The sequence below is a fragment of the Papilio xuthus genome, unplaced genomic scaffold, assembly GCF_000836235.2.
Source record: "Papilio xuthus unplaced genomic scaffold, Pxut_1.1 DF826961.1, whole genome shotgun sequence".
NCBI classification, from domain to species: Eukaryota; Metazoa; Arthropoda; class Insecta; order Lepidoptera; family Papilionidae; genus Papilio; species Papilio xuthus.
The window spans coordinates 5270875-5293709 of record NW_013531688.1 but is presented as its reverse complement, the minus strand read 5'-3'; the positions used below and the strand labels follow the sequence as shown (position 1 = coordinate 5293709).

Here is a 22835-nt window from a genome sequence, read left to right as displayed (position 1 = left end):
TATGTATTAACTATATAGAATATTAAATAGTTAACAGTATCTTATATATTTCTAGTATCTTGGAGAGGTAACTAGAAGTTTGTTAAAATAACAAAATACTAAAAAATAATATACAACGATGACAAATATTTAAATATGGAATGCAAATATCATGTTATGTTAAGTATTCATAAACTTAATTCAATGTAATTAACAGTTTTTCTTGATTATTAGATGATATTTTCGGTACTAATCCAACCAATATTTAATTATTCGACCTTCGATTTCAAACGTTGTAATTTTCTGTTATAAATATAACTAAGACAAGTAAATAAAATAAAAAAGTTATGGAGGAGCAGACAAATATGATTCGTATCCATTGTACTAGGCGCGCATAAGGTGTGAGGCGATGTTCTCGCGGACAAGGCCGGGTCTTGTGACGTAAGACGGAGGGCGGGAGGCAAGACGCGAGGAAGGAGGGCCCAAGACGTAGGTGGGCGTGGCCTAAGTTAGAATACTGCCAACAATGTATTGTTTCTAAGTTATTAAGTATTCCATTATGAATGTATGGACATTGTTTTGTTACATGACTAGCTGAGGCTTGTTAATGCGAAGATGTTTTACCGACATAAGTTACATATTTATGTTAACTTAGTCATGTTTCTTAGTTTTTTTTTCTTATTAGAATCTTACTTTCCGTAAAATAAAAATGTTTATGTAGTAATTCTTTTACAGAAAAACTCACCAACCACTGAGAGTCTCTACGCGCTGTCAAATCACCAATATGTAAGTATTTATCAATATTTATTTCTCTATTTTTAGTAGCGTATTTGATTTCTTCTTATCTATTTAATCCGATTGAAAAGATAGAGTGAGGCAAAGAGGTCCAAAGAAGCTTTTTAATTTCATTCTGTTGAACATATTTGAACTTATAAAATATATTTGGTTAGTTCTATATTAAAAGTAAAAAACACGAAGCCTTGGTAACTACGAAAATCTTCGAAATAAAATAAAAAGCAGTAAACTAGAAAAAGGAAAGCGGTCGCTTCCAGAATGGTGGTAGTAACACAAAAAGTGTCACGATTTGAATGCATCCTCCAGATAAATTCAACGACTTGCCGGCACAAGTTTTTAGAGCAGATAACGAGACAGCAAGAGATAGAAAGAGAAATGCTGACGACCTACAAAGGCGCACCGCGGAAGCCTCGCAACTATGAACATATTTCATTATGAAGGAGCGCGACGTAATGATCGCTAAGAATTCCGCTCCATCGCTCTTCTGTTCTTAATACAAATACACGGAATAAGATCGACTAGATGTGACATTAATGCAACGACATTTACGTTGAAAATTCTTTTAAAACGAGTAGTAGTTCCGTTTAGAAGATTTATCTCATTATCTGTTACTCATGACAATGTATGTCATTTAATTAGGAATTTTAAAATTCTAGCATTAAATAAGCATAGCCTTTAATTTAGAAAGCTTACTAATGGATGGATGAAAGGATGTTTATTAGAAGTTATCTCCAGAACAGCTCAACAGATTTCGATGAAATTTGTCATAGATATAGTACATAGTTGGAAGACCACAGAGGTTACTTATTAAGTTCCTTTTTTAATTCCGCGCGGACGGAGTCGCGGGCAACAGCTAGTTATCTATTAAAATTGTTATTTTTTATAAGTTACTTGTATACATTCCTGTTACCTGCCTGTTACCTATACCTACGTTATTTCTTTAATGCTGTAGCCGTGGTCTGGGAGACAGATTATACGTGCATTAACTCCCTTTTAATAAAAAAAATAAAAAAACTCCCTTTTACTTTAATCACACGAGCACAAACAAAAGAGCTTATCGACATAAGCAGGTGTGTTCTTAGAAACTTTTGCTATTAATTAAACGAAATAATAAATTTTGTAAGCAATTTTTAATCTGTATTAACGTGCTATGAAACAGTTATTGGTATCGGTTACTCTTTTAAGTACTCGGTAAGTATTTTTATACTCTGTTAGTATTTTTTTCAATCGAAAGCCTTTTTTTAGTATTAGACAACACATTTTACATAAGTTTTCGATTTTCGAATAATCAGTTTTTTCTCCCATAATTACGTTATGTTTGACGGGTTTAATAAGCGTGGAAAGGAATGTACAAACTGACAAAATATTGTATGAAACATGGGATTTTATATCTGTGGTAGAATCAGATTTGTCTTCCAAGTTTAGATTTATTGTCACGAGGAGTCCACATAGAGGCTGCAAGTTCCGAATCTGCCTTAATGAGATCCTCGGAGATACAATGGGGGTGCGATGCGTGCGTTTTCTTTTTTTTATTTCTCTCTCTGTCTATTTTCTAGAATGATTCAAGGACTGTATTCAGTCCTCCTGGGAGCGTTTAAAAAGATGCAGTTTAAGTAATGATTCGACATGAACGTAGGCATCGTGAAACGAGGTTGCATGCAGTGCTTTTAATTTTGTTAGTGGAGCCATTGTGCGACCGCCTCTTACCTCATGCGAGGTTTATCTTGACGTTGCGGGCTATGGTTTAGATGCTGTTCGTTATAATATGCCGAGTGTAAATACGGACGGGTTAGGGAAATACGTGGAGTGTCGCGCTGGTGATTTTTTTTTAATTCACAGTTTCATGTGGGTTTTTAAAATGGTTCATTGTATGATTATACACATTTATTTATTTAAACTGAGTAGTCGTTGTTTACTATTTTGAATTTAATTACTTATGAGTCAGAATAAAGTAAATAAAGCGTACATCATATTGTTGTTTATGCCTTGATAAAAAAAAGATCTTGCGATTTGATAGCGACGTTGAAACATAAAATATGAGTGTTATTTCTGGAAGAGACAAATATTTTTATACCCTCTTTTTAAGCTTTTAAAGGCTGTTACACTTTAAATAGTATATAATAGAGTATCTAGATTCTAGACTGTCGTCGCGGTTTCGTAACATAATCCTCAGGATGGAAAAAAAAGTTTTTTTAATCAAGCGGGTCCCCCAATCGGACAGTGATTTATGTCTGGGAATGTTCCCGAAAGCGGGAGACGAGAGCTAGACGACAAAGTGACTGTCGGAGTTTCCTATGTCAGTTTAATTACGAGAACCATCTTAAGCCTACGATTTAACGGCGCATCTCACTCGAGGCTGCCTCTTAGTTTTAATGGAGGGCTAGATGCACCTCTTTGGACGCAGCCTACCAAAGTCTTTTAGCTTTTGATGCGCCTTTTTAAATTTGTCTTTATGCGGCCTCAACCGTTTTGTCACAGTGATGCAAGTTCTAGCGATTATAAAACAAATGAGAAATCACCTTTGTAAATATAGAAAAATATTTAAATTTCTTACTAATATTATAAATGCGAATATTGACAAGAATCTCGCTGAAAGTTGACATAGATGTAGAACATCACTTGAAAGAACACAGGTTTTTTTAAAAATTCTGCGCGGACGGAGTCGCGGGCAACAGCTAGTCTGTAATAATTTAGAGTATCATAAGCCGAAATATGGAGTATTTTAGAGATCACACTTTTAATAATAGATTAATTATATTGTCGTACAAAACACTATCGATTGTGGTCTTGGAATGAAAATTGGCGGGAAACATAAGGGAGGACTCCTAATTACTTTCTCTTCGTTATTCCAGAGACTCCTAATGCGAAAACTTTAAAACTCTTTGAGCACGCCTTTATATTCGTAAGTGACGATGCGTGAAGTGTTAGCACCCAAGTTGCCGTGAAAATGTGTGCCTACTACACGCTGGCGAGAACACACGGGGATAGATTCTCATAGGAGACACGCTTGTTATAAGTAACAAAAATAAACTGTAAAATGTAATATAAATATGAAATAGACGTTAAATAAATTCCTAATTAAAACATAAATTTTATTATTTTATAATACATAATGTAAACCTAACTATTATTTAATGGGCAACATTTATCATTATTACGGATAAAGATACAGATTTCCGATCACATGGACGAGAGTTCGAATCCCGCCATTCGAATAAACCATATCCTAGCACGAGTCTAGAGCTCAGTTGGAATGGTACAAGAAATATTAGTAAATTCACAAAATCTGTCAATATCAAAAAAAAAAATCAAAAAATTGTATGTAAAAAAAAGTTTTCTAGTAGAATTATCTCCCGTATGTCCTCGTCCGAGAAGCAAGTACGGTGTCTATTCAATTTACGACGTCTCGTGAGCAATTTCCTCGTGCGTCAGGCCGCCGGCGTTGAAACACTTTTCTTTTGTGAAAAAGCGCCATCTCACGAATACTTAACGAATCATTTTCGTTTTCTTCATATACTATCATGAAAGGACTGCGCTAGTTTCTAATTTGATATTTTATATTAAAGGCAACGCTTATATTTATTTACTGGGGGACATTTATGACCATGTGAGGTTCTTTGAAATTGTAATTTGTTCTGAATGAGAAAATATGAAAGTATCAAAGAACTCTGAATGTATAAGATGTTCTTACAGTTTGTGTCAAACGGACAGTTAAAAACCTTTTTACATGTATCAAGTTATGAATAAACTAGTTGCCGCCAGAGAGATCATCCGCGCGGCATTAAAAAAAACTTAATTAGTAGATTATGTGTTCTTCCAGACTATGTTCTATATGTATGCCAAATTTCATCGCTATCCGTTTAGCCGTTCTGGAGATACCTTCAAACAAACATCCATCTAAACATTCGCCTTTATAATACTAGTAAGATATAAAAAAGACGGTTTATTATCACGAAAAATTGGATTTCACTCTTACAACATATTAATAAACTTTATAACTTCAAAAGTTTAAATAAAAAGAAGAGTTGTTCAAAACACTAAAGTAACAGCATTACAAAATTGGTTTAGTTAAAAAAATGTATGTCAAATGTGCTTAATATTAATATTAACGAATAAGCTAACTTAAATATATTTACGACTATAATTAACTAGGGTGTATATCCTTATATATTAATTAAGTTGAAAAAAAAAACTTAATTAATCGTGGTCCAGGAAACGGAAGCAAGCAATGGCGGACGCATCGGCCTCCAATACCGTCCGCGCAAAGTGCCTGAGGCACATTGAATAAAATTCGCTCATACAACATTAGTATGTGCTAGTTATTAATTATTTTTGTATTTAGAACTCGCTTGAATGAGCCAGGATACGTATGCTGGCTCTTTAATGGCTTATTGGTTGCGTCCTCACGTTGGCTCTTTTTAAATGAGCACTTCGTTCATTTAATCTATCTATGGCAAATAGTCATTTCCAGTACCAATGTGTCCGAGATTTTTGTAGAGAGATGTTGATAGAATATTTCTAAAATTTACCGAAACCAATATTCGATCTCGAATTATGTTTATTTATGATAGTTCGTGTAACGTTTTTTATCCATTTGCGTTAACTTATCAAACATTACTTAACTCTTTATTAAATTGCCTAATCTTAACCTGTATTTAAGATACAAAAATATAAAATTGTGTTCTTAATTTAAATTATTTATACGTATGAAAGAGAGTAAGAGTGAGTTATAAAAGAAAGGTATAGTATTAGATCGGGCCAGGTGTTGATAGAAGACAGATGTCGGTGGCTTACTGGCGTCGTGAGGGGCGCGTGGGGAACAATGGACATTGTGCATGCAGGAATGCCACGCCAATGCGCCCCCAATTGTTAACTTGCTTATTTTTAAATTATGCATATAAGTCATCAAGCAGGTATATTATTAAATAACATAACTTGTTTATTTTTTAAATCAAAATTAAAGACAGATTTTTAACATTGGTAGAGCCCGCTTTGACATCTTCGCACGAATTGGCCCGGCTCGCCCGGTGAAATACCACAACCACACGGAAGACAGGCGTCAAGTGGAAGCAATACCGCGTTTCGTCTGATGAGTGTGCGTCCCGGAGGCGTTATTTAGTCCTCTTTCCCTTCCCACCCTTTTTCTTATAAGGAAAGGATGGGAAGTGGAAGTAGACTTTCCGGATGAGAGGATGCATGGAAAGGGAAGATATTTTCTTTCTGTGCATCCTCTCCTCCGTCGATTAAAGGTAGGCAACGCATATGCAATTGCGTATGTCTATGGGCAACGGTCACTTCGCTATTTCAGCGATTTCAGGTGGCCGCTCGCTCGTTTGCCACCTTATGATATAAAAAAAGACACGTGTCTAGGTTTCTCGAGTCTATTTGCTATTTTCTTTTAGTATGTCTGAGATTTCTGCATCTATGTTTTCTTAGTTCTTTAGTCATGGCCTTTCGTGTTGAATCTGTTTTATTTTAGTTGTATCAACACTTTAAACAGGCCTCGTTCCTCTGCATTTTTCTTTCTTCATTGTGTTGTAAACAGTGTGAAAACTTTTCTTTCCTTTTGTTTTTCTTCTGCGTTTTTCACAAGTTGCTTTTGTATGCGGTCGCCTCTTGAGGAAGTATGATTTTTTTTCTCTCCTAAAAGCCTCACGGACGGCGAAAATTATTTCGAATTGCTTTCGTAAAACGACTATTAGTTTCATTTCCTTTCTTTAGAAATTTCACTTTTTATTTGTGGAAACTTTGTGGCTATTTTGTGGCGATGAAAAGAAAACTATATGAAAGAAATCAAAAAGCTTTGGATACACTTAAAGAACTGCCAAAATCAAAAAACGATAACCATAAAATATCAAAGCTAAGAACAACTTGTTCAATATCATTAATGAATAACTAGCGGTCGCCCGCGAATTCGAGGAATCAAAAAAAAACTTAATTAGTGGCCTATGTGTTCTTCCAGACTATGTTCTATATGTATACCTAATTTCGTCGATATCCGTTCTGCCGATCTTGAGATACCTTAAACAAACATCCATCCATCCATCTAAATATTCACATTTATAATATTAGTATGATAAGTAATTCGAAAAGAGAATTAAAAAAAAAACATATATGAAGTTGAAAGCTAAAATCTGTCTACTTTCTGTGCAAAAGTTAAAAACAACAAAACATCATTCAGCAATCTTAAAACCCATTGAAAGGAGTTTGTATGGAATACTTTAACAAGAAAGTCATTTAATTACGACAAAAATTTCTAAATGGTTAAAAAAAGCAATCTCTTTCGAGTCTAAAAGCTGCAAAATTATGCAATCAACATAAAGAAATTTTTCAGTACGTCACCATCGTCACTGCGGGTTTCTTTTATTACGAATTAAAAAAATAAATAAATAAAAATCGGCAGAAGCTGGGGTCGGTCGCGTGTCCTGCCAGGTGTGGCTCCCCTACTCGCTGTCTCTTTATAATAATACTTATTATAACGATTCCTTATTATTTCTTGTTTTAATTGTGCACCGCGACTTGGCTTTTACTCCTTTTGTTCGCGTTTAATGGCGTTTATTGTTTCGTTTTTTTTTAAATGCGTGCGCGTGCCGGCTGCGTCTGCAAGATCTCCGAAGGCTATTTAAATTTTATGCAATTATTTTCTTTTTTCAATTGCTTATGTTTGACTGGACATTGCCTTTAATTATTGTAATGAACCTTTGTGGTTTAGGTATTAACTTTATTACTAGGTTTAGGATATTAGGCTATAAGAGTAACTTACTAATTTTATTTCTTACTAATATTATAAATGCGAATGTTTAGATGAGTGGATGAATGGATAGATTTTTGCTTTAAGGTATCTCTAGAACGATTGCATAGATTTAGTTTAAATTTAGTATAGATGTAGAAAATAGTCTGAAGGAACACATAGGTAGTTTTTTTTATTTCCGCGCACGAAGTTACGGTAGATAGCTAGTTATAAAATAAGTATTGTCTTGTTGTAAAATATACGTAACGTACTATAATCTATTGTATCCTAAATCAAAAGGTCTACATTTTAGTATGTTAGAAGATTTGTCGAAGTTAAATTAGAGAGATACCGCCGTGACCGCGGTATTGATGACACCGGGTTACTTGAGCTTTCTCATGCGAACTTATAATTGATTTAGGGAGCAAACTTTTGCGCTCGTGTGTACCAAGATATCATATGTTTATATCTATTCTAAATTTCTATGCATTTTCTATGTGACGTTTAAATATTATGTATCCATTGAATTATATTGTTGTCCCTTTCTTTCATTTAAACAAAACAAAGATAGCCTTACGTTTTTATACATTGTTTTGATAGTTGAAACTCTTGATTATAATTTCGATAGCCAGAATCATATGTGAATCCATCTTTCAACATATATGTTATGTGCAATATTCTGGTTTAGATAAAGTGATGTTTTATGTTTTCTTATCACAATACGTCTGTTTTTAAGTTGATCCGTCTCATCACCGAATGCACGAGATGTGCCAGATGGCCGGCAGAGGGCGTCACGTCTTATTTGTCCTTCTGTCTGTCTGTTAGTCATTTTATATACATTTTACAATAGAATTTATATTATAGGCTGAATTGAGTTTATTAATATTATAATTTCTTACTATAAGAAGCAATTTATGCTTACAAAGCGAAATATGTTTCAGTATTTCTAGTAAATTATTTTTAAGAATATGTTTATTATTAATGTTATTTTTTAAATAAATAAACTTAGATACACGATTAATATCTTATTTTATTAATTAAATTATTACCAGATTTTTATGTAAATTTACTAAAAATTTTTTACTATTCAAACTAAGCTCAAGGCTTGTGTGCTAGGATATGGTTTACGACAATAGTCGAATGGCGGGATTCGAATCCTAGATCTCGTGATCGGAAATCCGTACCCTTAACCATTAGGCTATTGACGCTATTGAATCTAAGAAGCTTAAGTTACTTCAAGCTTAAGGCGTAAGGCCGCGGTCACACAATTAGCGATGATTTTTTCTTACATCATAAAGTGGCAAACGAGCGAGCGGTCACCTGAAATCGGTGATAGCGTAGTGACCGTTGCCCATAGAAATGCGCAATTGCATATGCGTTGCATACCTTTAATCGACGGAGGAGGGGATGCACAGAAAGAAAACATTTCCATGCATCCCCTCACCCGGAAAGTCCACTTGCACTTCCCATCCTTTCCCAGGAAGGGAAAGAGGACTAAATTAAGCCTCCGGGACGCGAATTTGACTGCGACTTAATAATAAAAAGTTTTCCAATCATTTCGCGACATCTGTATGTATTTATATAAGCGACGAATGCTTTAAAAACACTATCAGGGCAACATGATATGACCGCATTGACAAAGATAATGGTTGCCTACGTCAATATGACAAAAAATCAAAGTTCATTGACCGACTGGACGCCTCTATACGTTAGGTTCCTGTTTGAGTTACAAACGTTTCGTAATACGACACTACATTGGATTATTTTTTGTTTAATCTACATTGGTACTTTTTTATCTGTGGTTTTAGTGACGTCATTTATACTAATAATTATTTTTAATAATTAGATAAAAAATATTGTTCTTAAGTTTTGTTTAGAGTACTTACCGTCGCCCGCGACTCCATCCGCGCGGAATTAAAAAAAAACTTAATTAGTATCTTATTTGCTCTCCCAGACATTTTGACAAACATCCATCCAAAGATTCGGATTTATAATATTAGTAAGAGTAATCTATTAGAATATTTAACAAATCACCATTCGCAAATGTTGTAAAGGTGTTTTCGGAAGAGCACGCGTCCTCTCGACATATGTTTTCATTCATAGCCAATATTTATTCAAACATTCGCGAGCAAAAAAAGATACGATGATCCATAACCAAGGTGTTTTTATCTGTGACTGCAAGCCACCGGCTAAACAGCTTTTACGTGTTTTTACCGCGTTTTTTATTTTCTTTTTTTCATTCGATTCGATTTAATGGCTTCCGAACCGCAAATTTGACTTTTTGCGATCGTGAGTTTTTTTTAATAACCCTTTTTGTAGTGATATAGTTTTTTTTACAGAAACTTAGGTTAGTTTTATAACAAATTATCCGTTATTTTTATCAACATCCATGTCTGAACATCTAAGTAAAGAAGATTAAATTCGTGTACATATAAAAAATAATCTTTTTAACCTATATTTTATAGGAAAGGATAAAGGTAATCTTAATACTTACAGATTTTATATTTATTACTATTTTAAGTTATAACCTTACTAATATTATAAATGCGAATGTTTAGATGGATGGATGGATGTTTGGTTGAATCTCGGGAACGGCTCAACGGATCTTACAACACATAGGACAACGAAACACATAGGCTATTCATTAAGTTTTTTTTTAATCCGCGCAGACGGAGTCGCAGGCGACATTTAGTATTGAATAATACCGAAAATAAATAAAAAATGGCGTAAAATGCATTAAAATGTACTAATTAGCATGTTAATTGTTATGGTTATGAACATTTTGTATCGAACATCAAATCTTAACCCTCCCACGACGATCGGGCAACATTTAAGGGCATATGTCGCGCTCCCCCAAGCAGAAAAGACCACTTAAGAATTAAGGTACGTCTTTAGTAGATTTTAAGAAATGAAATAAAAAAAAAGATTTTTCAATAAAATAAATCAAGATAAAATATATTTTTAATAATTTAAAAACAAAGTTAACGTTAACTATTTTATAATTTTACTTATTTTATGAACGTTATCGTTAAATTATAGTTAATAAAAATCATATTTTTTTTATGAAGACGAGAAAAATAAAGAATTCAAATAGGTTTTTATAGCAACGTTCGAGTCACTTATTTACGCTAAAAAAAGCTTGATTGTTGTTGTCTTAACCATTAATATTAATTTGCAAAGTTATAAAACAATTATATTAAAACATACCATCTCAATTTGTTCAAAAAGAATGACAAGGATGGCACTATATTTTGTACAAATGTTTTGGCAATGAGTCAATAGCCTAATGGTTAAGGGTATGGATTTCCGATCACGAGGTCGGGGGTTCGAATCCCGCCATTCGACTATTGTCGCAAACCATATCCTAGCACAAGCCTAGAGCTTAGTTGGAATGGTAAAAGAAAACTGAAAATCCACAATACAGTTATTCTGATTCTAATATAAAACTATTTATTTTAGTTACGTTTAATGATTTAAAAAAAAATATTTCCGCTAATCGCTCCGCTTTGTACTGTAGTAAGACCTTTAGTCGATTATGTCGGTGTTTACCCGGTGTTCCTTAAGACGGTGGGGTGGTTAGGGTTCACGATCGTTTGTTTACTTGTCTACGCCACATTCTTTGTTTTACTTGCACGCAACATTGTTAATTCATGTTTATTGGTTAAATTACGTGTTCAGAAGATTAATGTTGTATACAATTTGGTTTTATTAAATTCCATTTTTTTTTGTATGTTACGTTTTAATAAGATAATTGGCTTTATTAATGTACGTATATGTCCTAAAATTGTTTAAAATCTTTTAAATATGATTGTTTTAGAATTTATAAGCATATACGTATATCTTACTTCTTACTAATATTATAAATGCGAATATTTAGATGGATGGATGGATGGATGGAAGTTTGTTTGAAGGTAGATACCAGAACGGCTAAACGGATGGCGATGAAATTTATCATACATATAGAATATAGTATGGAAGAACACATAGGTTAATTATGTTTTTTTTATTCCGCGCGGACGGAGTCGCGGGCGACAGCGTATCATTTATATTATATTAATTTTCTTCATCTAAAGTGACAACCCTAACTTGAGTTTGTCTTAATCTCTCCGCAAAGACATCCTTAAGGAAACTCAAGGGCCCTTTTGAAGTGTCTTCGAAGTTTTCTCACTCAATAAAGACCTCTTTCATTTATTATTTATTTTATTAACATTTATATAAAGAGAAGTTAGCCCTCTCAACCCTTTTTAAATTCGAATTAGATTTTTTTTTTATTTCAACATCCGGTGAAAGTGTAAGAACATTTATATTTAAGATTAGAATCTTAATGTTACTTTTTACAATTTTACAACTTTTACTTTATGAACCTCAGAATGACTTGCATTATTAAGTTATTGCTTATCTTGCTAGAGTTATAAACTACAGGTTTTGAGAAAATCTAAGCCACAAAATGTATTATTGTATCGAAAGTTAAATCTTAGTTAGTCTTAATGGTGATGAATCCTATAAGAAAATAAAATGCTATCGTATATATATCTACACTTTAACGTTGCTTGCTTTTTTTTGTATTTCATTCACGTTTCAAAGGTTAATTATTGTTTTGTTCTTTCCATTTAAAACATCAAAAAAAACCCTTATTATAGGATCCCTTATGTCCGCCATTATGTTCGGAGTACAAAAAAATCCTCAAGTTAACTGAGCATCCAGTCTGTAGCTTCGCATTCTGAACTAACCAAACTTACCTTACATCAGCTTGATAAAACGCACGTACCGACAGACAATAGATTCGCGATTACTAACATGTAGAGCGTAAAAATAATTACTTCGTATATCTAAAGTAAAAAAAAAACAACTGAAAAGCGAACCAGCGCTGACGTTAAACAGTAACCGTAGGCATTATCACAAGATCGTCATGAAAAAAAACGCAAAGCCGGAACACAAAAAAGGTTCGCAATAATAGAAACAAAACCGCGCCGCGAAAGTTTCCCTATAGAGGCACATTTTACTCGCATTATCTAGTGCAAATTGTGCATCTGTGCGAACAATTCCTAGACCTATTTGCGCATCGGGAAGACACGCTTTTAATATCCGAGGAACGATGGAGACAATCCTCTTAATCAGGGTACAGACAATGTGCAAAACGGGGCCACGCACATATGGGAATGATTAGCCGCTTTGTTGGCGAGTGTACCGCCGAGCACTTTTGTTACCAGCTGTACCGCCCGGCCAACTTTAGCTCGTGCGGATTGTGACGTTGCGCTCGTAATTGCTTGCCTTTATTAAAAATGTTATTGTAAGAAAACTATTCGCTGGCTCGTATGCGAGCTGAACTATACATACATCGATGCTCGTGCCTTATGAATGCGAAGTGCGTTTCGATGCATTAAAACCTTTTTCGTGATTGCGATATTAGCTAATCCACAGCTTACGCGCCACAAACAAATTCATATCGCTGGCATGAAACAAACGCGAAATTATTTCGAAAATAGAACAAACGAAAAGTACGCCACTAAACCGGCCCGCTTCGCTCAAAAGATCCGTTTAAAAGACAAGCGAAAAAAAGAGGCCGCGAAATCTTCGCCCACACGTCGCGAAACGCCACAGCGAGGCACATATCAAAGCCGACAACGTGATGCCCGAGCTCATCCGGACCTAGACTAATTAAAAATAAATCGCGTAAAAGACAAAGACCCGACTGACGCGAGACTTCGTTTTATTGCGGGGGAAAAATCATTTCGTTATCGTCAGGAAAGAAAGAGCCGGGTAAAAAACACAATAAAGAAACAATGTAAACAAGTTAGGGGTGTACTTGAGTGGCTCATTACGGTGCAGATGCGGCCGTATTAGCCGGCTGGCTCGTTTGAGCCGTGGGCTCAGCCACGGCTGGCTTGCGCCGCGAGGCCCGTCTCTACCGAGCTACGTACACAGCTTTGTTTAACCTATTTCGGTTTAGAATTACTCTTTCACGTGATGAGAACGACTTTATTAATTAAATATAATGACTGCTTGAAGAATTGCGGATTCCGTTTTGATTTTATTTCCCGAGCCGCGGCGCCGGTACTTAAGCTGTTGAGGATCCGCGACGTCAAAGATACGATGCTTCAATACTTAACCTTGATGTTATTTTATAATTAAATAAAACCATAGTTATCATTTACTTTAAACAGAAATGTTACAAGTAACGACATGTATGTTCCGAGCGACCGGTCATTTTCCATGCGTCAAAATAGGTAAATTGCCACAATTAGGCATTGCGTCAGTTGATTTCCTTGCTACTTTTAGTTCTCATCTAAAACAGTTTAACAGTTATATTTTTAACCTAAAAATGTTAGACATTCGTTTATTTTGCAACAGGCGGCTAAACCTTACAAATATTATAAATGTGAATGTTTGGATGCGTGGATGTTTCTAAGAAGGTATCTCCAGAACCGCTGCATGGATGTTAATGAAGCTTAACAAATATGTAGAACATAGTTGGGAAAAACACGCAGGCTACTAATCAAGATTTTTTTTAATTCTGCGGGGACGGAGTCGCGGGCGACAGCAAATATGTAATAAATCGAATGAAAAATAAAAAGGGAGATGTGCCATTTTTATAGAAATTGTTATGTCATATTGTCTTTTATTTGAAATTTATTAGTAAAACGAAAAAAAACATACATCCAAATATAAAAACATATGAATAAAAATCTGAATGGTGCTCGAAAAAAAAAAGAAAATGTTCAAAATCAATGTTATAACAAAATATTCATAGACAATACGAATCACATGTGTAACAATGACAGTTGCAAGTAAAGAAAAAAAAAAGTTAGGCAAAGGATACGCAATCGGTACAGCCATCCACTTGTTTGTTCAAGGTAACGAATGGTATTGATATTTTTTTTTTCGAATCCATATTAGCGGCAAAACGAGCACTCGAATTTAGACACTCGATGAACTTTTGAGGCATGTTTCGGGATTGTTCATTCCATTCCATTTTTCCTCCTTTTGTTTCCAATTTGACGACGCTTCGCGACGTGTGTACTAGGCCTGTGTTTTTGTTTTGTCTGAGTGGTGCAGCAATTGCATTTGTGATACCAACCTTATTTAGTCTTTTATTATTTTTGACAAAAAAAAAACAAAGCTGACAATAATATTTTTGGTGAACTGCTCTCACTATTTAGGGAACTGACTGGGACAAAAATTGAATGTAAACCGGCGTGAACAAAACTTGACGGGTTGTATTTTTGTGTTTCTATTTTTTAATTTGTTTTTTGTAAAGTTTATGTTGCGCTAAAAGTAACACAGAGTTGCAGAAACAAACAAGATTATTTGGTAGTTTTTATAATACCATTGATAAGAGTAAAAATCATATTAAAATATGTACGGAACCTTAACTTCATATTAAAACAATTTCCCAACACCGATCAATGTTAGAAACACATCTTAAAAATTAAAAAAAAAGTTTGAATAACCGTATCAATTTTAGCTTATCTTTTGTTTTGTACATTGAAACCCGCATCTAAATAAACATCGCGAATCAATCATAAATTATAGAAGATCGCAGCTAACGATAGGTGTAAGTGTCGAGCGGGCGGCGGAAGCAGGCGTGCTCACGGAAACGGCACAATACTATCCGTTTCCGGCTTCTAAGTCACGCACCGAGGAGCCCCGTGCTATATGACCGTACTCCATTTTGATGATTTATTAACTCGTAGTTACATCATTTTAAATACTTATTATGAATAGAATAACACCTAATTTCTGGAAATTACATCTTAAAATAATGTGGTCAGTTTTTTTTTCAAAAATTCCGTTGCGATAAAAAAAACTAATTTGGAAGATTAAAACTGATTATATTTACTCATTTAGAATTTACAATATACTGGCTGTCGCCCGCGACTCCGTCAGTGCGGAATAAAAAACAAACTTAATATGTAGTCTATGTATTCTTCCAGACAATGTTCAACATCTACGCCAAATTTTATCAAGATACAGCCGTTCCGGAGACACCTTCAAACTATCTATACAACCATCCCACTAAACATTCGCATTTATAATATTAGTAAGATTTAATAATAAAAGTTATATTATTAAACAAATAGAATAGAATTTGACAAAATGATACGCGCATGTAAACCGACACTAAATGCTTTATTTCCCGTTGTTACGGTCAGGTGTAATAATTACATTAGTCATCGCGACGTTGTACTGATTTGTATTGCGCTGGTAAAGGGGAGATTCGTTTATGGATTGTGTTTACATTGTTCGCATAACATTTCCTATATAAGCACAAATTAGTCGAAATGCCATCTATTGGAACTATGTTTAATCTTATTTTTTTGTATTACTATACACAGTGGAACAAAATTCTTTTAGATGTTATGTAAGATTTAGAAAGTCTAATCTTGACGCTGTTATGACAAGGAAATTCCTTAAATGGGACATTCAATACTTATAATTCATTCGGAAATTACAAGCTAGGTTCAAAGAAGATAATATCTATTTCCTTCTATAAGTAGGATAAAATTTCTAGAAGCCATACCATCAAATATATTTCTTGTTTTTATACATTGCATATTAGAGAAGATAAGTTAATATTCAAATATAATTTATCTATTTATGTAAGTTTACGTAGGCAGTTTACATAATCGAGAACAGCAGTAGATATATAGTAGAAGACAAATGAAGATGACAACGCGGACAGATACCTGTACGTTGTAATTAATATTACAAAAGCTTAATACAATAGCAATATAACATACGAACAAGAGTACAATCACAATGAGACCCCTAAAGCACTTGACGAATGCGCATTAAAACACGGTGCCATTGAATCCGCAAAGGAAACAACAAGTGAGCCACTTGTGCGAGTTTCTTCATACATCCGCGACATCCACGCGCTCGACTCCGCTCCGTCATGTGATAGCGTAATTATATGTTTTCCGCTCATCTCTTTTGTGAGCTACTTGTGTACCTACCGCTTCCTGTCTTCTGTATGCGCGCATACGGTACAAGTTATAAGCGATTTTAATATATGTCTAACATTATTAATGCCTTTAATTATAAAGTCATGGCTTTGTACTTTAACCGTGGATTCCTGAGACCAAACCCTTTATATAAAACATATCGTCGCCCCTGTAATTCTTTGACAAAACAGAGATTATAATATATTTTAAACGAATATATTTGATTAAGATACGGTACCTTTCTTCTGATGGACGAATATTATAATTTGGATCTCTATACTACAGTTTTTATTGAGTAAACGAATTGGTTGAGCCAAGTTGTAATATTTAAAATAAAAATTGGAAAGTTCGCAAGATAACGTAAACAGCATATTTATTACTGTTACCGACAAAGTTTTAGTCTTGTCGCTCCCGCTTACGCTTCCGCTTTTCGCTTATGCTTGGACCGTAGCGTATTGAATGTATGCAGTTTAATTGAAAGGGGCACCGTGATTTATGTAATTTTATTGGTGACTGTCGGTCGCGCTCATCAACTGTAGATTAATGTCGACTTCCCTATAAGAAAGGATAAGATATTTTTTAATATATTCATATTTTTCATAGTTATTATTATTTTGTTTGTAGTATTATATTAACTACAAATACTCAATAGTAATATGGAAAATAAAAATATATAATAATAAACTTATTGACATGAACGATATGTGTGACAAAAATCTTACTATTTAAATGTGAAAGTTTAGATAGATTGATGGATGTTTAAAGGTATCTCAGGAACGGCTCGACGGATCTAGATCAAATTTGCTACAGATGTAGAACATAGTCTGGAAGAATACATAGGCTACCTAGTAAGATTTTTTTTTATTATACGCGGACGTAGTCGCGGGCGACAGCTAGTAGATAAACAAGGCATAATAATAAAGTATCATTTTAAATTTATTCATACGTAACATTTAAATTGTCCCATTAAAAAGCCTTCAAGTGTTGATTATGGGTAACACCAAATGTCATGGGTTTCTCGGTTTCGACCCTCAAGACTGTGCAAACATATGGCGAACTATGGGAACCGACAGGGATTACAATCCCCATATCATAAACTTTATTCTATATGAACCTTATTATTTGGTAATAAGAGTCAAAATAAGTGAGTTTTGCACATTTTGTTTATACGTAACCATTTTGTTTGGACCCATGAAACGATATTGCTTTATAAGTCGTAGAGGTTATGTTAGAATTTGGTAACAAAATATCCGATTTACTTTATTTGTACACCAATTTAATTCGTATGATGTGGACATAAGGGTTCATATTGTATAACAAATAAATAAAACAGGGTGATGTACACTTTATACCATCGATTAGAGCGTGCAAATCGTGACATACTGGCATAATTGTGTGAAAGTTTGAAGTTAGGGTGATAACTAATTAAAGAGCATCTAAACTTTATAGCAATTTAATAATTAGACTAACGTTTGAACGATATTTAGCGATTTAAAATAATAAAATCAAACGCTACAAATGTGTAGACAGGACGTAAAATTAATACAGCGTCTAAACATATTTGTTTAAGTCTAATTTAGTCCTCTTTCCCTTCCCACCCTGTTTCTTATAAGGAAAGGATGGGAAGTGGAGGTCTGCACAGACATAATAATAGTAAAGTAATAAATGTTAATACCAAAGGATGTGTATATAATTAAGGCAAATTAATAATACACATAACATATGTCGACCAAAGAACATCTTAAGATGACCTACTTTACCGCACCTTTCCCCGGGGTAGCCCTTTGTTAGAGGCAAGAACACCTTGTGATACATGGTCCATAGACCCGCATGGTTCAAGATTTTTTGCTATTCGCCATTCTTGATTAAACATATATATGTCACCAATCATTTAAAAACTTCGACAGTCGATAATCTAACTAAAGTTTAATTTGTAGTAAATTGTAAACTAAACAAATGACTATTTTATCAAACGCAGGATCTAATTTCTTTTATTATTATTAATATTTTAAATGTTGACTTAATATATATGTAAAATTATCAATTCAAATCTGGCCCAGACAGTTTATAAACAATCGATAAATATGTTAGTAATACGTCTAATTCACAATTATCTGACAATACATAATTTGCCCAGTCCGGTTATAAGGTAAGGAAATTCACAACCGTACGGTGACATAAGCTATCAGATGAATTAATATTACAACTGCAATCAGAATAAACAAATAAGTTTACTATTTAGACCTATAGCCGGCTGAAGTCAGTATTATCAATTTTCACTCATGAATACCGCCTCAATACTGACATGAATTAGAGGCCTTTCCCTCTTTCCTACACAAAGGCAGGCTTGTAACTGTTGTTCTTTTGATTGTTTCGAATGTTGATGAACCTCCTACCAAAAAAAAAATAGAAAAGACATGTAATTAGGATGTAAAATAGCTTTTGTATTTGACAATTGAAAACAACAGACTATTCAAATCGAATTATTGCGGTATTTGGGAATATTCTTCTAATGACATATTCCAATTAATTCATTCCATTCATATAGAACCATTATTTAAAAAAAGAACTCTAGAGTTTTAAACTCTTTAACTTCACATTACCAAGAATATGCTACCAATCGGAAATGTTGCGTAGTACAACAGCCAAATATCTTGGGCGTATAATACCCATGTCAAACTATTGTTTAAACTTTTAAAGCGTCGAGCGAAACTTGTGTTGAATTTAAATATACGATGCTTCGATTCATCGATTGTTACGTGTAATAATAGGAGAGTAGAAAGGGGTGGAATGCACCTTTGCCTCTATTCTGGGGCGAAATGTCGCGTGGCCATTGTAAGCAACGCATGTGCGATACGTCATCTTATCAGCTTGTTATGAAACAAAATCAACACTTCACTAACTCTAACGCGATCGTATATCTACAATTTTAATTCGCAGATACGGCGAAGCCAAAGGAGATGCTCAAAAAGAGAATATATCACCTTACTATGCATCACCTCCACTGTCAAATCTTCATCGTCTTTCTATCTCATCCTCATAAGAAAAGAATGAGATAGAAAATTAAACTAGAATTAGGCCTTCTGCTCCGTAGGTTCTTTCGTTTCTTTAGGAACATAAGACAGAATCGTTACTGATTGGTGCGCATATTCTCTACTGCAGGGATTGGTCGTAAATTGATAACTAAGACAGTCCCTTAGTGCACACATTTATTATAACCTAAACTAAGACTAAGTGGGGCAATTGGTTTGAAGTATCACGGTAATACTTGCTTAGAAATCAAAGTACTCGTATGTACCATTTAAGTTAGTTAAAAACAGCAACTAGCTTTCCGATTTAAATAAATGTAATGATTAAGAAACTATACCAAGATAAAACGAATTATATTGCTTTTATAATTCATATAGTCAAATTAAACCGAAGAAATCATATAAATAGATATTTAATAGAGAAATAATTAGGGCTCATATAAAAACCAGTGTGATAATAATAATATTTACATAATAATAACCTTTTATATGATAACAGTAAGTTTGCAATAGAATTAATAATGGCAAGATGCTCCAAATAACGCACAATGTTTGCACGGCTGCGGAACGCATCTGCGTGCGCGTGCGCATCGCCAAAAGATGTTTCGCGTATGATGAATGATGTTTTTTTTTTTCAAAATCATATTAAGTTTCGCTTATAATAAAATATGGGTAAACCGTAAACGATCTTTGTTAATTTAGTCTTAACAAAAATATTACAAATTGTAGAATTGCAAAGTTAAATAGAATTGATTACTTAGAACAGTATCGGTTATTTCTAGGAAGAATGATATACCCGATAGAAGATTATTATGAAAAAAACTGTTTTATCTAGAACGTTCGAAATTTAAACGAAAGTACTTTATCGCATCGTTATCAAGCTATTGCACGGCCCTTTGTACCTTCAAAGTTTTATTATTAGTAAGATAACAGTATAGCAAACTTTATCGATCGCCTGCCACCCCTACTGGTAGCCATCTTAGTTGGCGCGCAGCTGCGCCAGCGCAGGGTCAAAGGTGGCAAGTAAGTGAGGGGCGAAAGTAAGCATTGTCTGCCGCTGAGTGCGCTTTCTGTAGCAAAGCTAGTGGTGTATCGAATCGATACGGCCACACGAATAAGCTTATCGAACAATACTGGCCGGAAGGAAAATATAATTCACGCATAAAATTAAAAAAATAAAAATAAAATTGTTCGTGCCATAACTTTTGAAGAAAATAAATAAAAGTGAATCCTATATTTGCTAGAAAAGTGATATCTCACGCTCTACAAATGACAATAAAAAATAAAATAAAAAAACACCTCAATGCGGAAGCGTTATAATAGTTTTTAAAACCAAACCAAAAGTCATCACCTGGCATACAAACATTCGGGCGCCACGGTGTTCACTCGTGACATCTGATACGCCCACAAAGTACATTAAATCGCCGGATCAAACAGCATGTGTAGCGATACAATCTTATAACACGTGCTTTGTGTCAGCTTTAAGACGATAACATGTCTTGAGTCTATGGTTTTAAGACTTTAAATGGCTTGTTATATCATGTAAGACGACTTTACAACCTTAAGTGATGTTTAAGATACTTTAGACTTTAATGTTTTCTTGACAGGGTTGATTATTGTTTAGGTTTTGGGATATCTCGTAAGGTGTAAGGTCTCGTTTGATTTTATCGCTCAATAGATTTGCTGAATGGATTGTTGTAACTTATTTATGTTTCACACTGGTTTGTTTATGGTTGTATTTGAATAAAAGCTCTGAAGACTTCAATTAATTGTAGTACGATTATAATTTTATCGCAAATATAATAATAATGCATCCCATATAAGGAACCACTAATGTAACTTCCAATAATCCTCGAACAATACAAAAAAGTAAATACAAAACAAGTAAGAGCATTAAGTTACAGCTCATTTCTGTTCAGAGGGGACCCTCTTAGGGACACATGCGCACGCGTCGCGCCGACAATCACAGTAATAATATCTAAAAAATAATAATAAATCCGGGTGAAGAATAAAGAAAATCACCCCCCGGTTCCCCTTTCCTTTATCTTGCAAACAGACTTCAAAATGTTAAAGATAATAGGGGTGGACCCCATGCCCCATGCGCGCACCTTTCGCGGGGGTTGCGCGTGCGTGCGGGGCGACGCGACGCCAGCGCCAGCGCAGACGCGCTTCTGGCGGTTGATTTCAAATTTAGAACGCGTCATCGAACTGTCAAATTGACATTCACATCTCTTACAAAATATTGCTGGTTCAAAATATTAATAACAAGATTATTATAATTTCATTAAAAGTTACTAAGTTATTGTCCCATAATCTTAAACGCTATTAAACTTTTTACGAATACTACATTATTATATAATATTATATTATTTATTATATTCAGTTCATTATTATTTTATATATACAATAAAGGAAATAAATCGAAATAATTGCTTATTTTCAAAACAAAAAAATATAGTTTAATTCAATAATTTACTTCCACCAAACGACCCTTAAGCAATGAGTAGGCAACGTTTATTTTGTTAGTTTATTTATCTAATAGTAATCCGATGTACTATACGACAATTTTTTTACGTAATTTTCTTTTAAATAAAACTTTAAATTTGATTTATTTTAATAGACATATAATTATTTAGTCATATTATTGACGTCAAAATTAATATGCAATTTTATTTAGCTAGTAATAAACGAAAACATCTTAATGTATAATAGTTGTAAAGTGTAAAACAGGAGTTCATATCGGAATGACATTTTTTACCAAATAAACATAAAAAATGCAATATCTCTGACGTACTTTCGATCGGTAATCGAATGTAAAAAAAAACACAAAAATTCATTTAAAAAGCATCGTCTGTACGTAAAACGAAAACCAATTATTGAGATATGAAACAAGAGAGATAAAAGCAAGGCAAAGGACGCAAATCAAAAAGGCCACTGAGATAGGCTATCCCCACTTTGATTACCTGTGGACCGGACACTGCCGGCAAAGACAATGTACATGGAAATAGAATAAAGGATACGGCTTTTTTTTTGTTCACTTTTCAAGAACACCGTAATGTTTCTTTTGAAGCATCCTGTATTGTTTGTTGTCTATGTTTTTGTTCTAATATTGAAACTAAATTACAAAGATTTTATTTACCTTCAAGTTTCTTAATATTCTATTACAACTGGTAGTTTTTTTTTATTTACAAATGGATTTTTTACTATGTTCGTAGGCAGTTATTTGATAAACTAGTAATCAAAATTATAAAGTAGAATTGTTACTTATCTCGTTAAAATAATGTTAAAGACAATAACTTCTTATAATAATGGAATAAAAACCAGTTTCACCAGCACAGTCCTCATTCATCTCGTAAC

The 22835-nt window shown here is 33.9% G+C and overlaps 1 protein-coding gene across 1 annotated transcript in view; it reads left to right on the top strand.

Annotated features, from left to right (window-relative positions):
- Positions 1-22835, top strand: part of pros (homeobox protein prospero) — an 87254-nt gene that overhangs the window by 3301 nt on the left and 61118 nt on the right. Inside the window, exon 2 of the mRNA XM_013315534.1 lies at positions 715-765. The gene's annotated coding sequence lies outside the window, so the exon portion shown is untranslated. The remainder of the gene's footprint in view (positions 1-714; positions 766-22835) is intronic.